This window comes from Megalobrama amblycephala, linkage group LG14 (genome assembly GCF_018812025.1).
Source record: "Megalobrama amblycephala isolate DHTTF-2021 linkage group LG14, ASM1881202v1, whole genome shotgun sequence".
NCBI classification, from domain to species: domain Eukaryota; kingdom Metazoa; phylum Chordata; class Actinopteri; order Cypriniformes; family Xenocyprididae; genus Megalobrama; species Megalobrama amblycephala.
In genome coordinates, this window is record NC_063057.1 from 28,532,279 (window position 1) to 28,550,455 (window position 18,177).

The 18,177-nt window shown below is 36.9% G+C and overlaps 1 long non-coding RNA gene across 1 annotated transcript; it reads right to left on the reverse strand.

Annotated features, from left to right (window-relative positions):
- Window positions 1–7,443: 7,443 nt before the first annotated feature.
- LOC125245215 lies at window positions 7,444–11,767 on the reverse strand. The gene is made up of 3 exons (XR_007179456.1): window positions 11,687–11,767; window positions 11,076–11,195; window positions 7,444–7,590 (listed from the first exon to the last, which is right to left on the reverse strand). It is a non-coding gene; the product is annotated as an uncharacterized LOC125245215 (long non-coding RNA).
- Window positions 11,768–18,177: the final 6,410 nt, after the last annotated feature.

Below are 18,177 nucleotides of genomic sequence, written 5' to 3' on the forward strand. Positions count from 1 at the left end.
TCTTAAACGCCTCTGATTGGCCACTGTGTGTTCAAGTTACACTGCTCAAAAGAGTGTAGTTTGTTCAGTGCTGAGTTATGAGTACAGACACTATGTAAATAAGAGATTCATTGTGCAGTGTAGACAGCTTCAGTAAATATAATGGAAGTTTGTGATATCGTGATGAACTGAGACGAGTGACAGCTTTTTTTAAAGATTATAAAGGGAGTTTGCAAATGTAATATTGATTTTATACAACATTTTAATTAACATGAAGTTAATATTAAGTGACTACTTACATTTTAGGAATGGCATTGTCAGATTTTGCTCTATTTTGTTAAAAGCTGCTGTTCGTAATTTTTTTTTTCTTTTGAATCATTATGGTACACTTATAATAAGTGTTTATATTCGGACTATGTTTATATTCGGACTGTGTTTATATTTCAGACCGGACTGGTAGTACTCGGCACAGAGTATCACGGTAACTGCGTGACTCGCCATAGACATACACGGAGAAAAGTAGCTCTGGCTACAATGTTCTTCAGCAAGATGCGTGCAGTTCTGTTTATTAACTGCTAGAGGGCCAAAAATCACGGACAGCAGCTTTAATGAAAATAGTTCCAAACAACATCAAAGCTGAACTGCTGCGCATTAGTGATGGGAAGTTCGGTTCTTTTCCGCGAACCGGTTCTTTCGGACAGTTCGATTCAATAAACCGGTTGAAAAAAACGGTTCACCGGTTCTTACGCGATGGCGTCGTCTATCGCGGGCCGGGATGAAAAAACACATTCAAATAAAGTCAGTAATCATAACATCAGTCAACTAAAACATTATAATCTAAAGCGTTTCTTACAATTTAGTTTTGCATCTAAAGCATCCAAACACATGACATATACAGGCAGTGATGTGCAAACAAAGTTTTACAGTTATAAAGTTAATAAATTTGTCTTCATCAGAGCAGAAACCCTGATCCGCTTACATTACGATTTATTTGTAATTAAATAAACTTACGTTTCGCCCGATTGGCCCCTCATTCGAGTCCTCTCATAGCATCAGTTGTCCTAGATAACCGGTGCTCTGACAGTCATTACTGTTCGGTAACTTCAGATCACACGCTGAATCACGCATGCGCAGTATCATCAGCTCATCGGTGCTCAAATCGGACACGTCCGAAAGAAGCGGTTCTTCGGTTGTGTACTGATGATACGAAAACCGTTGCAACCGGTTCTACTCGAGAACGAGATTGAGATTCGAGAACCGCGAGAGCGATTCAAAAGGAGTCACTTGTTTGCTCTTGCTGTAGTTATCTTTATATCACCTTGTTTAGAAATTAAATAAGCTGGCCATGGATTATTTATGAAACAAATAAATGTTTCCAATCTTTAAAAAAAATAACTTGAAAGCACAACTGCACAACTTTCACTATATTGCTTTTTAAATAATATAGAAAAATAAATTTGTAGAACTTTTTCTGAACATTAGTTTGATCTGTGTACAAAATATTATGTTCATGTTGGCATGTAGTTTATTATGTACAGTATTATGTACAGTATTTTATGCTATTAATCTGCTATGGTATATTTGGAAAAGCACAAAAAAATTAAGTCTTAAATATATTTCCAGTATGTTTTATCACACTGTCCAATGTTCAACAAAACTTGACTAACGTGCTCTTTCATTCTCTCGCAGTATCATCAGCTCACCAGTTCTCAAATCGGACATGTCCGAAAGAATTGGTTCTCGGTCGTGTACTGATGATCCGAAAACCGTTGCAACCGGTTCTTGACTCGAGAACGAGAACCGTGACAAGCCGTGTATGTTCGTGTGCGCCGCGCATGCGCACTCATCAGCTGCTCTGCAGCTCGTGCCCATCATCATCAGTTCTCTCTTTACAGCAGGTTAAGTCACTGTACTGTTGGAGTAACTGAATAACTCCGGGATGTTGGTTTATTTCGAGAGGTAGTGTCAGGCACGTCAAAAAGTGAGTAACTTTAGTAATTTGTGGATTCGTGTTTGCTAACTGGAGATGCGAACTGTTTGGAACGATTCAGACCAATTTGGTGAACTGGTTCAACCGGTTCACTGAAAAGAACCGGTTAAAAAGAACGATTCGTTCGCGAACTGGACATCACTACTGCGCATCTCCGAGTAAACACAGTGGTGTTTTGTTTACGAATGAGTTTGCGTTTTCAAATGAATCTAGTGAGTCAATGATTCAATGACGCATTCATAAACCCTGCGTTCCATTCGGAAGGGCTCATCCCTGTGCCCTAATCCCTTCAAAGGGTTTACCCTCCACAGTGAGAGCTTCGAAGGGATGAAGGGTGAAGGGTGTAGGGGTAAAAAAAACTCTTTTTTTTTTGAGACAATCAAGGAGGCGCCTTCATCGCACATTTTGTACGCTAGTTGACCCCCCAAAAAACACACTCTGAACAATGAGTAGATTGTGCAAGCTGTTTATTTATTTATTTTAGGTTTATCGCACCATGTATATTGTATCTATGTATTTTAAACATTTGAATGGACTGATAAAGGGAGCTGTAAAGTGTTTTTGTTGAAGTACAATGTCGTTTTGACCATAATAATGTACCAAATCTAACTCGTATAAATATTACAGTAGTATAGAAAAATACTATACACATATTTATAGGTATAATTGAACTCTGAGCCTCCTGTACCCATTCTGTGATGTCAAACAACTTCCCTGTGCAAAGGATCATGGGGGCCCAAAGTGTCTATCAGTTGTACCCTTCGAAATGGCCAGTTTTGAGCACTTCGGTTTAGAAACTACCCTTCAATATGGCGGCGTTTGGAATGCACTGAAAGACAGTCGCTTGCTGTGCTCCTGAATGAATCAGTCATTTGAACTCAATGAATTATTCAGTGACAAAGACAGTGACTTGCCGCCCCCTACTGCTGGTTTTAGTTTAATTCTTTAAAGATTATTTTATTTATTTAAATAATATAATATTTATATATTCAAAACTTTGTAATTAAAACATTAATCTCAAAACATTATCATATGAATTTTAATGCATTCAGTTGATACTGATTTCATTTGATTGGTAACTTATTCTTTCTGGTTGTGTCTTATTATTCGGTAACACTGTACAATGAGGTTCATTAGTTGACTACATTAGTTAAGATGAATTAACAATGAACAATACTTCTACATCATTTATTAATCTTAGATAATGTTAATTCCAACATTTACTAATACATTATTATTATTTGTTAACATTAGTTCAAGTACTGTGAATTAACATGAACAATGAACTGTAGTTTTATTATCTAACATTAACAAAGATTAATAAATACTGTAACAAATGTGTTGCTAGTTCATGTCAGTTAATACATTAACTAATGTTACCAAATGAACCTTATTGTAAAGTGTTACCTATTATTCCAACTCAATTTATACATAACAATTTATGAATTTGACTTAAAAGATGACACATTTAATAAGGTTAGAAAAATGCTCATACAAAGGTAAAAAAATAAATAAAATAATTCTCTGGCAAGTAATTTTAAGGAGTCAATAATGGGAAGGTTAATTTCTGTCATTGATCAGAAGGTGCTCCTAAATTTTTTCAATTATGAGCACAAGTGCGCCTAAAAAGAAATGTAAGCTTTCTTGTCTGGCATGCGTAATTCAGCGTTTTAAGTCATTTTCGTGTATCCGTGTAAACGTGGATGGTTTTGATAGCATTGTCATTTGTACAAAGAAAAAACTTTTCCATTTTTAGTACCCTTAAAGTTGCAGTAGTGATAATACTGGAACTGTCAGCATGTGTTATGCATCTGTGCAATCTTGCAGTGTGAACATATATTTTGATGTAGCGTGTAAACGTGTCTGTTTCATTAGAGAGGAAGCTTGCCCTGACCCCATTTGTTTGTTTGTCTGTCAGATATTTGTCATCAGCAACTCCTCCATGCCTCAGCAGTCTGCAGAAATCCCCTCACAGCGCAGTGACAAAAAGGTGAATGAAGAGAGCAGAGTCGTGGTGTAGACTTTGCACTGGGATGTTTGTGTGGGACGTGCGGCCTCTCCCAATGATTTCCTGTCCCTTTACTACACTGTCCTTCCAATAAAAATTTACAATTTAAAACTATACCAAAGAGTGACTATATAATGTTATGAATTGCAGCCTAATCATCAGTAACTGAATGGTTTTGTTTTGAACAACTGTAATTACGTTCCCCATGAGTAAAGAGTATACCAAATTTTGTGTCAGTGAGATTTATGGTTTAAACAAAGACAAAATGTTATTCTTAAAAGGTGATGAAATGGACGGAAATACATCACTTGATCTTATTTATTAGGGATGGGAAGAATAATGTGTTTCTGTGATATATAACAGTGGAGTGCGCTCCATATAAGCTGCGAATGCTCTACATACCCAAGCCATTCATGGGCACGCTAATTAATATTAACACTATAAATTACTATAAATTCCTTTGTTTGAGGTGTACCATAATAATGTTAGTAATGCTATGCACTAACACTATAGCATTAACACGACACATCGCAATCTGTGATGAAGCAGGCGAGAGCCAGTGAACGCTTGATATCACTGATGTAAAACGTGTCTTAAAGCTGCAGTCCGTAACTTTTGGCCCTCTAGCGGTTAATAAACAGAACTGCACACATCTTGCGGAAGAGCATTGTAGCCGGAGCTACTTATCTCTGTTTATGTCTATGGCAAGTCATGTGCTACTCCACACCGGTCTGAAATAGTCCGAATATAAACACTTATTATAAGTGTACCATAATGATTCAGGGTAAGACAAAAACACAGTTTGGAAAATTAATTAATGTTGTACATTCTCATTATATAATTTTTTGTAAATTTTGAACACAAAAAAGTCACGGATCGCAGCTTTAACTCTTCTTGAGGTGAAAATTTTTAATTCGTAACAAGCGCAGGAATTGACGTTTACGCTGTTGACGATGAAGATCGCTGGACAAAAGGCTGAATTTGGATCTGTTCCTCACAATCGTACTTATTCTAAAGATTTGGATGACAGCGAACAAATAAAACTGATGACTTTTGTGAATTTGTGTTGCATTATTTTACGGTTCTATTGTCAGTCACAGCATAGGACTGAGAAAATGCCTTTTCTGACCAACGTCAAAGAAAATAAGTATTACATGAAAGTTAATGGTTAAAGGATTAGTCCACTTTCAAATTCAATTTTCCTGATAATTTACTCACCCCCATGTCATCCAAGATGTTCAAGTCTTTCTTTCTTCAGTGGAAAAGAAATGAAGGTTTTTGATGAAAACATTCCAGGATTTTTCTCCTTATAGTAGACTTCAATGGGCACCAAACGGTTGAAGGTCAAAATTACAGTTTCAGTGCAGCTTCAAAGAGCTTTGAGTAAATTATCAGGACAATTTTATTTAAAAGTGAACTAATCCTTTAACTACAAATATACTAAAATTACAAAGTACACCACTGGATATAAGTAGAAAACTGTTTTCAGAACAAAAAAAAAATTATTTGAAGTGAACTAATCCTTTAAGCGATTACAGAAATGTTATTAATTTTAAGGTTTTATAGTGTAATCTTGTTTAACATGTTTGCAGCAGAAGTCACGAACAGAGCGAAATGTTCATAATTTAATGTATTTAATGTGACTGAAAACGTCATTCATATCAAACTGAATGCAATAGAATCAAAACATTAATGCCATGATTTTAATATTCATAAATAAACATTTGTGCACATTTGTACGTCTGTTAAGTTGTTCAAATTTGTGTTTTAATGCTGTCAATATTGTACATTTCAGTGTGTAAGAAAACATACGTAAATATACGTTAAATTTATGTAAAAATACACACTAACATTTTATGAATCTTGGATGACCTGAGGGTGAGAAAATTAACAGCAAATTTTTATTTTTTGGGGTGAAGTATCCCTTTAAGGCAAGACACCCCAGGTGAATAGGGTAAAAAAATTAACTAATAGATATCACCCAGGTGATTGATTACATTAAAAATTGCAAACATTTTTTGTATTACAAGTTTTCTAAAATGTAATGTTTAAATATGCAAATGAGGCGTTATCTAATTAAATATGCACTAATTTGCATACATTTCTAGAACAAAAATCTGAATATGGGATGACCTCAGGTTCACAGTTCTAGTTTATTTTTTTTGGACATATTAAATTCAAAGGTTTTTACAGAGGGAATTTTGGATATCTCTTTTTATCACTCCATAAATCAGAAATTACTATCAATAGCCAGCAAAAATATCATTTTCACCATTTTTTTTTTAGGAATAAAATGTTGTATAAAATCAGGCAAATTATATATCAACAAATCCCTCTGTAAAAACCTTCAGAATATAGATAGGAATAAAACTGTAAAGTTTGGTGTATACAAGTTCTGCTGAAGTGGAGAAAAAACTCATTTTGAGAAAACGGCCTTTAAAGATATTTACTGTAATTGAAATCTATAGACGGAAATAGATAAAGTGCTATAAAATTTACACTTAAAAGTGTATTTTGGACATTTTCTTTCCACCAGTCTGAAAAAACATTTTATGAAAAGCCAAAAAGTGCAAAATCTCAAAATTGACAGGTGCCTGAAAAAACAGTGTTTTTGCCTGTAGTGTCTCCCCTTAAAAATAAAAAATAAAAGTCCTGTTTAAAAAAAAAATTGTGTTACGTGTGTCCTAATAAAGAAATTGAAATAATTTAATTTTCTGATGCCCTCTTTACGTTTAAGGCGATTCCTGTCAGTGAAACTCCTTCCACACTGATGATCTAGAACAGATCTCTCCTAAAGTGAATCCTCACGTGGTAATTCAGGGTTACTTTACGTCTGAAACTCTTTCCACACTGAACACACGTGAAGGGCTTCTCTCCCGTGTGAATGTCCATGTGAGTCTTCAGAGAGCCTTTCTGTGTGAAGCTCTTCCCACACAGTCTGCAGGTGTGAGGCGTCTCTCCGGTGTGAACTCTCATGTGGACATCAAGGGAAGGTTTATATCTGAAGCTCAGTCCACACTCAGAGCAGGTGTACGGCGTCTCTCCCGTGTGAAGTCTCATGTGAGTCTTGAAGCTTAACTTTATGGCTGAAGCTCTTCCCACACTGATGGCATATGCAGCCGTTGTCTCCCGAGTGGATTCTCATGTGGGAGCTGAGCGTGTCTTTATGTGTGAAGCTCTTCCCACACTGATCACATGTGAACGGCTTCTCTCCGGTGTGCCTCGTCATGTGTTTTTTAAGGTGAACTTTCTGAGTGAAGCTCTTCCCACACTGATCACATGTGAACGGCTTCTCTCTGGTGTGAATTACTATGTGGTTTTTAAGGTTGCCTTTCTGAGTGAAGCTCTTCCCACAGTGTGGACACGTGTAGGGTTTCTCTCCCACGTGAATTCTCAGGTGGTCTTCGAGGTTTCGTTTCCGACTGAAGCTCTTTCCACACTGAGGGCAGGTGCTGAAACCTGTAGGATTTCTTCTGGGCTCTTTTTTGTGAGGAACTATTTTCAGTCTGTGTTGATTTTTTGTTTCCAGTTATGAAAACATGACCTTCCTGATACGGATCCCTCTCTTCCATTTCATTCAGTTCTTGACTCTCCTCTTTCAGGGCCATCAGGTCTACAGTGGAAAAAGACAAGTACATGTTTAAGGGATAGTTTACCCCCAGGGCATCCAAGATGTAGGTGACTTTGTTTCTTCAGTAGAACACAAATGATGATTTTTAACTGTTGCAGTCTGTCAGTCGTATAATGCATGTCAATGGGAACTCGATCTATAAGAGTAAAAAAACTTGCACAGACAAATCCAAATTAAACCCTGCGGCTCGTGACGACACATTGATGTCCTAAGACACGAAACGATCGGTTTGTGTGAGAAACCCAACAGTATTTATATCATTTTTTACCTCTAATACACCACTATGTCCAACTGCGTTTAGCACTCGCTTAGTGATGTCTGATCACGCTCTCACAACGGAAGTGATGTCTCGCACTCATTGAAGCAAAGCGCGAGACATCTATCTATCTATTAGGGCTGACCGATATATCGCATGCGATTGTCACGCGCATTTCGTCAGATAAATCGCCTTCGATAATGAACGCAATATTGCGTGGCTTGTCAATGAACTACGGCTCTGTTTATTAAATGCCGCTCCATTTGAAAGCAGGTGATGGTGATTTAGCGGTAATCAGGGAACCGGCTTTACTGACGAAATGCGCGTGACAGTCGCATGTGATATATCGTGCAGCCCTACTATCTATCTATCAAACTAAATCTATCTATCTCATAGCAACCACCCACAACTTAGCAACCACATAGCAACCAAACCATCATAGCAACCACCCCAAGTACCATAGCAACCGCATAGCAACATCTTAACATCCACTCCGAGTATCATAGCAACACCTTAGCAACCACCCCAAGTACCCTAGCAACCGTATAGCAACACCTTAGCAACCACCCCGAGTACCCTAGCAACCGCATAGCAACACCTTAGCAACCACCCGAGTACCTTAGCAACCGCATAGCAACATCTTAGCATCCACCCCGAGTATCATAGCAACACCTTAGCAACCACCCCGAGTACCCTAGCAACCGCATAGCAACACCTTAGCAACCACACGAGTACCCTAGCAACCGCATAGCAACACCCTAGTAACCACCCAGAATACCTTAGCAACCGCACAGCAACACCTTAGCAACCAAGCCGAGACCCCTAGCAACCGCATAGCAACACCTTAGCAACCACCCAGAGTACCCTAGCAACCACATAGCAACAGCCTAGCAACCACCCCAAGTACCTTAGCAACCGCATAGCAAAACCCTAGAAATCACCTTGAGTACCCCAACTTGAGTATCTATCTATCTATCTATCTAACTACTACTGTCTATCTATCTATTGTTCAACCATCTCTATCTATCTGTCTATCTATTGTTCATCCATCTCTATCTATCTAACTATCTATCTGTCTATCTATCTATTGTTCATCCATCTCTATCTATCTAACTATCTATTGTTCAACCATCTCTATCTATCTGTCTATCTATTGTTTATCTATCTATCTCCATCTATCTATTGTTCATCCATCTCTATCTATCTATCTATCTATCTATCTATTGTTAATCCATCTCTATCCATCTCTATCTATCTATCTATCTATCTATCTATCTATCTATCTATCTATCTATCTATCTATCTATCGTTCATCCATCTCTATCTATCTGTCTGTCTGTCTATCTATTGTTTATCTATCTATCTATTGTTAATCCATCTCTATCTATCTATCTATCTATCTATCTATCTATCGTTCATCCATCTCTATCTATCTGTCTGTCTGTCTATCTATTGTTTATCTATCTATCTATCTATCTATCTATCTATCTATCTCCATCTATCTATCGTTCATCCATCTCTATCTATAGATCTATCTATTGTTCATCCATCTCTATCTATCAGTCTGTCTGTCTATCTGTCTATTGTTCATCCATCCATCTCTATCTATTGTTCATCCATCTCTATCTATCTATCTATCTATCTATCTATCTATCTATCTATCTATCTATCTATCTATCTATCTATCTATCTATCTATCTATCTATCTATCTATCTATCTATTGTTCATCCATCCCTCTATCTATTGTTCATCCATCTCTCTATCTATCTATTGTTCATCCATCTCTCTATCTATCTATCTATTGTTAATCCATCTCTATCCATCTCTATCTATCTATCTATCTATCTATCTATCTATCTATCTATCGTTCATCTATCTCTATCTATCTATTGTTCATCCATCCCTCTATCTATTGTTCATCCATCTCTCTATCTATCTATTGTTCATCCATCTCTCTATCTATCATCCATCTCTATCTATCTATCTATTGTTAATCCATCTCTATCTATCTATCTATCGTTCATCCATCTCTATCTATCTGTCTGTCTGTCTATTGTTTATCTATCTATCTATCTATCTCCATCTATCTATTGTTCATCCATCTCTATCTATCTATCTATCTATCGTTCATTCATCCATCCATCTCTATCTATAGATCTATCTATTGTTCATCCATCTCTCTATCTATCTATCTATCTATCATCCATCTCTATCTATCTATCTATCTATCTATCTATCTATCTATCTATCTATCTATCTATCATCCATCCCGATCTATCAGTCTGTCTATCTATCTATCTATCTATCTATCTATCTATCTATCTACTAAACTAAAACTGAAACTTTCAAATTGTAAATTTTTAAAACTGCTTCAAACTTTCTGGACCAGCTTTTTAAGCCAACTTAAAGTTTCTCACACAAACCGATGGTTTCGTGTCTTAGGACATCAATGTGTCGTCACGAGCCGCAGGGTTTAATTTGGATTTGTCTGTGCATGTTTTTTTTTTACTCTTATAGATGAAGTTCCCATTGACACGCATTATACGACTGACAGACTGCAATGGTTGGAGTTAAAAATAATAATTTGTGTTCTACTGAAGAAACAAAGTCACCTACATCTTGATGCACTGGGGGTAAGCAGATAAACATCAAATTTTCATTTTTGGGTGAACTATCCCTTTAACCCCACACTGTGAAAATTGAATGTTTTCCAATAAAATGGTAATATACTGTGTAAAAATTGTATTTATTTATTTTTGCCATTCCTCATGTATTCCAATATAATTTGAATTAGACTCGCAACAACTGATCGATAAAACTGATTATTATCGACAATGAAAATAATCGTTTAATCATCGATCATCGCGCGCTGTTCTCGGAAACATCAGCCATTCACGTCGCTTTATAGTAGTTAATAACCTATTTCTATAGACAAAACGCATATGAAAAATAGCAGAGGACACAGAGTGAAATGAATGTGCGTCAACCAACCAGAATCGAGCATTTAACAGTAGAATAAGACATTAAGCAGGTTTTTCTCAGGTTCACTTGAAGGCAACACTAGTATTTGTCTGATCATGTGATCTCAACATGTCTATCCACACGAGGAGACCCGCTCCATGTCAAATAAAACCACTTTATTTAGGACAAGTTTAAAAAATATCACTCATTTCTGTAGATCTGGAGTTCAGCTTTGAGAATGAAACCAACCTGTTTGTTCCTCAGTTTCTTCATGTTTAAATGTTTCTTCAATCCTCAGGTCTTCACTCTCCTCTTTAATAAACTCCATCTTTATGATAGTGTGTCACAGTCTCTTCACCAGGTGTTTTTCTGTGTTTGAGATGAGATTAACAGAAAGAAAAACACAAAATCTACACATTATCATGTTATGAACACCCAGTCAATAACAATTCTGATCTCACAAGTACGACATAAAACATTATCAGCTCTTGGTTCATAAAGTCACACATGATAAAGATAATTCGGTTGTGTTCTCGCTGCGTTTACACTGTTTGACCAGCAGGTGTCGTCATTTGAGCGCTTCAAGTGAATCATTTGGCGAATCATTTTATTCAATTGATTCGGAGTTTGAATCACTACTCGCCAGTGACTGAATTCGTGTTTATGATAAACTGATTCACGATATAAGGAGCGAAATGAGACGCACATTTCGTGTTACTCATGTACGGATGTCCTTTACTCACACAAACGCTCATAAATACTGCATAAATCGTTACAATGTTACACTTGATAATTAATCTGTTATGGTCACTGTATAAACTATACAAATGTTTTAACATATTAAATGCTTAAAAACAAACCTTTCTTCAGCCGAATCACAACAGAAGCAGGAGCGCGGCGCCGCCTTATGACGTCACACAGGCAGACCAAAATAAAAGTCCTGCTTCACACGCTAGAAGTGCATAGAAATTCACACATACAAGTATAATAAATAAATCAGGTCGCTGTATTCAAAGTTTAATTATTTTTTAAGCATATATATTTAAATGCATGCTGTCCAATGATGTGCTGAAAGGAACTGCCAATGAAAGAGTGTGTAGCACATCTAATATGTGAAACTTCTAATACAAGATATTTTTCTACAATAAACAGTTGTATTGTTCGTCAGTAAAATTAATACTTTATTAGAGCCACAGACTCAATTATTCAAGATGCTAAATTACATTTCATTATATTATCTTAAGGTTCAGCTATATTGTTAATGTTTTACAGTATGTGACAACAGTGTTCAGATTGACTGTTATGAAATGATAATGCAATGACAAATGGTAAAGATTTTACCATTTTAATATTATTTTTTGTATCTGAGATTGATTTACTGTAAAATGGTGAAGCTTACCGACAAGCGCATTCACATATGAATCATAATTACTACACACTTATCTACCCATTAATCCATCCATCCTTTAATATTTTGTATTTTTAGTGGATTTTATGGTACTAAATTAAAATTTAAAAGCTGTTGAAACTACGAACTTTTTTTTGCCAGCACTATATATACCAACACTGACAACCTTTTAACTTTAGGTTCCCAAGACTCTCTCTGGGTCTTTCCCTTCTCCACCAAGACCTCGATGACCCCCTTGGACTTGGAGACTTCACCATCCGTCATGAGGAGGAGAGGAACAGCGTGTTGAGGAGCAGTGGACAAGATAAATGTTCTTGTTTGTTGGTGATTTTCCCAGATTAGAATATAAAAGTGAACTATAGCACATGTGTACTTTTGACGAAAAGCTAGCCAAATCAGACTTGAGGATATATCTCCACAACGCTTTATTGTATTCAGACCAACCTTGGTACATGTCATCACAAGCATGACTTGAGGCAACATGCAGCATTTCGGCGCAGCACCACCTACTGGTCCGTTACCCCGATCGAGACGATACCACTGTAGGAAACACAGAACCATATGGGCTGATGCCCAATTGTCAAAATTTTAATAGGAAGTGGTAAAAAAAAATCTAATTAATGTCATCCATGGGTCATTTTTTATGTTCTCATACATATAAATGTTTATAACTCTGAAAGGAAATTAGATATTTGCACCAAATGTCACACACACACACACACACACACACACAAGTATGGGCTCACTCTGAGGATACATAAAAAAATTGGTGGGATTGTGCCTCTTGATGGCGCTATAATTGAACAAAACATGAAATTGCTGTTAACTACAATATAGTATTATGATATAAACTGCTATATTTTATGGTTTCATATTTAGTTTAGCAGTTGTCATAAAAGACTGTTCAAACTGATTCGATATGAACTTGCTTAGCATACTTGAGGTGGTTGATTGAAACGACCAGTGTTAGCCTAAATGTTTGAATTTAACAGCTTTTTATAGGCTTTTTTTTTTTTTTTTTTTTTTTTTTGAAATTACATTAAATATCATGTTTGTGTATACTTCCGGACATGCTGTGGGTGCTTAAACAAGCTTAAACAGGCGCCATTTTGTTCAACTCGCCATGCGGATGCTTCTTAAGGGAAAACATTGAGTGTTTTTTCGTGCTTTAACTATAAGCTATACATTGGAAGAAAAGACTTGCGCTCTATGCTGCCGCTTGAACTGAGGTGCAACAGTGATCTTTGCAGATGAAGTTTGTCAACCATCAAAAGAGTTAGAATCCACAGAGATTGATGTTTTTTAAGAAATGTTTATTTTATTTTTTGCATGAATTTGTGTACTCTTTTGGGTGCTCAATGTTGATAGCATTATATATTTGAGCCTGTTGCTTACCGCCTGTCCTTGTAGCATTTGAATTACTTTTAATTTTAATTGAAGTTTCCGACACTGGGATGTTTTGAAAAAATTAAATGAATTGGGTGTAATAGGCTGTAAAATAGGCTGCATTCTGAAAAGATTACATGAAATAACACAGAGCTTAGACACTGTGCGTCCTACACCGCATTACCAAACCGGAAGTTGTCACTGATATTTTTGATTGCATATTCATTCATTGCAGCCAACATAAATATTAAATAATGGCTACAGCAGGAGAAACTGATCCCACAGCAGCAGTTACAGGCAGCTTTAAAACAGACCAGTTATGGATTGAGTGAGCAATCTGCCTTGTGTTTTTAAATGAGTATATCTAGACCTGGCCAGGGGAAGGCTATGGATTTCAACTGGCCTTTCCATATTACATGCCAAAGCTAAATGATCCTGGGAAAATGGCGCATATGGTCACCCTACATTAACAGACATTTTTAAGGTGGAAGGTATATTTAGACATGATATCAATGCTGTCATGAATTCCCACACCATGGTGTAATTTAATACACAAACTTGAAACAGAAGATGTTACCCTTTCCTCATTCCCTGCAGCATTGTTAGGCATTTTTTCAACATGACAATAAGGATATGCATTCTCCCAAGGTGAAACCCCTTCTGTGGACATGTAATTTACTCAATCTGAACACTCTTGAGTTCCTGTGGGAGATTCTGTAGAGACAAGTTGAGCAACATTCCCCATTAAAGATCGAGGCATATAAGAATCTCATCATCCAGGAGATAAACAGGACGGATGTGACAATTTGTCATGAACTTGTACACTCCATGCCAAGAAGTGTCAGATTAGTATATTCAAAATTATGGAGGACATACTAAGTACTAGAATATTATACATTTGTTGAATTAAAACTTCTGAAAGTCAGCAATTACTCAATTACTTAGAAGACATGTTAGGCTTCTTTAGAGATATAATGTTCCAGCAAGTCTGCTTAATCAATTACCAAAGAAGCATGAAAAAATTATTCAGGGAAATAAGATTTTCTTATCAAGGTGATAAAATGTTGTGTAGCAAAAGTGAGTGCACCCTCCTAAAAGTTACTAAATAAAATGAAATAAAATTTTTCTGGTGAAAGTTTAAGGTAATGTGTCAACAGGTAAGTATGTTGAACTAAAACGTTTAAAGAGAAGTAATTTCTTGACAATTAAAAGTGTTATATAGCCCACTGAATCATTCTCAGACTTAATGCTGACAAAAATGGGAACTGTCAGGAGATTTATTTCTCAGCACAAAAGAGGACAGTGGTACAAGAGGATTACCAAATCATTGTTTTAAGTGTGAAAATATAGCACAAGTAACACAGAAATTAAAAAGCAATTGGACTTGTGACAAGGCCCCTGAAATAATCAGGCCTTCATTTTAAGCTTTCATTTAGTGATGAGGGATTTTTTTGCTAGACAAAGAGCAGGAGAAATACCAAGCGAGTATCTCAGAGTCAGCAAAAGCTATGAAAAGAGTGACTGTTTATCTCACAGAGTAAGATGCAGCCTGCAGAAATGACATGCATGCTTGTTGTTCTCACTGGAACTACCTACTGTAGCCAAAGCACAGTAAAGTCAGTTAGCCATTTCCAAAGCCCATATTTACAAAATATAGATTCTGGGAATCAATACTCTGGTCTCATGAGACCAAGTCAATCATTTTGGATCTAGAAATGCTAGAGGAGGAGTACAGTGAGAAGTGCCTGGTTCCTACAGTAAAGTTCAGTGGTAGTGAAGCTCTTATATAGGGATGTATGAGTGCTGAAGGTGTGAGGGAGTTGTGCTTTATCAATGCTGTCATGAATTCCCACACCATTGTGTAATTTAGTTTTTCTCTCTTGCTTAAACACATTTCTTGAAATTATGCCTCATATTTTCAAAACATTAAACATAAATCCATAACATCTCACCCAATTCCCTAAACATCCTATTTTCTCTATTAGCTCTACACTCAAAACCATTCCATGGGGCATGCCTGATCCTCTTGCATGCCTGATCCACCCCTGGCACACATCAACTGAAATGTCTAGTCAGGCTTCTTCCTTTCCATCGTCTCTGTGTCCTACAAAAATACAAGCACTGATTACTGTAACTGTAACACATCCTTTTTTACAAAATGGAAGCAGACAGAAACTCTATCTGTATGTAAGGCACTTTGATGCATATGTTGTAACAGAGTACAGCACTCAGAAGTTTACAGTAGAGTACACTGAGGTACACCTACCTGTTTTCCTCTCTGAAGATCCTTATGATCGAGGCGATGGTGAAGCAACTTAAGTTTGGCTGAACTCATTGCCCAGCCTCCCTCATAGTCACACCATGGACAAGGACATGGTCAACTAGAGGCATGAATTTCATCTGAGACTCCTTGTCTCCTTGCCCCTTATCCTCGTCCTCTTCCCTCACCTCTTCCTCCACTCCTTATTGCTCTTGCTCACCCTCTTCTTCCTCCTCCTCCTCTCTAGTGTCCTCGACCTTTTCAATCACGTCCCTCTGGATCCATTTTTCCAAAACTGAATGAACTGACTCGGGCTCTTTTATCTCTCTATTGAAGGTTCTGACTGGTGTGTGATAAATTTCACTTGAGTGAACAATATTGAATGCTAGTGCTTTCTACATGACAACATGGTGTAGGCAATGAGAAATGAAGGGATTTGTGCGTAGAGCTTTGCAGTGACAGTTCAACAAATCTGATTCATGTGTCAAAACAGGGGAATAGTGTTTATAGTTTAGGGAAATGGGTGTGCTTAAGCAATCGAGAAAAACTTTAATACACAAACTTGAAACAGAAGATGTTACCTTTTCCTCATTCCCTGCATTGTTGGGCCTTTTTTTAACATGACAATGAGGATATGCATGTATTTCACCAAGTCTTAAAAATCTTGAGTTCCTGTGGGGGATTCTGTAGAGACGAGTTGAGCAACACTCCCTATTAAAGATCAAAAAATTTAAGAAGCTCATCATCCAGGAGATAAACAGGACAGATGTGACAATTTGTCATGAACTTGTACACTCTGTGACAAGAAGGGTCAGAGCAGTATATTTAAAATTATGGATGGCATACTAAGTACTAGAATATTATACATTTGTTGAATTAAATCTAGAGTGTACTCATTTCTGCAATCCTTAATTTAAACAAAATTGGCAAAAAAGAATCCACCACAGGTGCTCAAGAGTGTTAAGATTGAGTGCAATTAATGTCCACAGAAGGGTTTTCACCTTGGGATAATGCACATCCTCATTGATATGTTGAAAAAAATGCAGGGAATGAGGAAAGGGTAACATCTTTCTAATCTCACAATTATATTATTCAACTTTAGCTAAGTTTTCACAGACAGAAACACATTAGCCAATTTTGTTTAACATGTATTGAGTGCAATACATGTCCACAGAAGGGTTTTCACCGTGGGAGAATGAGTAGACCAAGAGACTAAGTATTCATAGCCATAAAAATTACAAAAATAGGTAATTGTCACGGATTCAGCAATTCCACCAGCATCAGAACTCCGCACACTCGTTCAAACTCACCAGAGTACAGATCTGATGGAAGATTCAACCACGGCCCATTATATGGTTTCTAGCAGAAGAAACCTCTGTTGGTACTTGCTAGAATCCATGTATCCATACCATGTATCTGAGCAAGATGTCCAGGACCTATAGCAGAAAAATAGGCCCACAACATTAAATATACAGCAGTATATTTAACCGTGATGGGGTATTTTGGGGGTACTTTTTATCTTTGTGTGCATTGAACCTATCTGGTGGGTTTTCCTGCCAAAAAGCTCTTATTTTAATTTCATCTGACAACAGAACCTGTCCTGTTTGAAGTTCCAGTCGTCACAACTGAATATGATGGAGTTTGTTTATGGATGACCGAGGAGGATTTTTCTTGAAACCCTCCTGAACAACTTGTGGTGATGGATAGGTGCTGTTCAATATTTTTTTTAGGCGTTCTGTCCCCAAGACTCAACTAATTTCTGCAGTTCTACAGCTGTGATCTTTGGAGAGTCTTTGGCCACTTAAACTATTCTCGATGCGCAATATAGAGAGGGCCCTTATGTATAAAACTTCTCAGAAATGCTTTTAAGAGTAGTCTTAAGTTTTGACTTAAATGTCAGAAAATTCTTAGTAAAAAGAGACTTTTTAAAAAAAAGTTTTTAAAGAAAACAACTTTCAGCAAAGTGTTAGATTGATTCTTAAATGCTTAAGTGTTGCAGATCAAGGACTACAATGATGGCAACCCCAAAATGGCCACCCTTAACCACTGAATTGGCCAATAGTGAGTCTGGAATGATGAAGTCACAGCAACACCAAGTAATTATAATCTAAGCGATGTCACACGTTTCTAGGCCAAAATATTTTTTGTCACATACAGCAAACATCTCCTCACTATCAGCTAGCTGCCTGTCCCCTGAACACACTGTAAAAAACCGCGGTCGCCAAAAGCTCCAAAAATGGCAACAAAAACTACCTGGTGCAGCCTGGACCACAAAACATAATAAACATGCTCCAGCC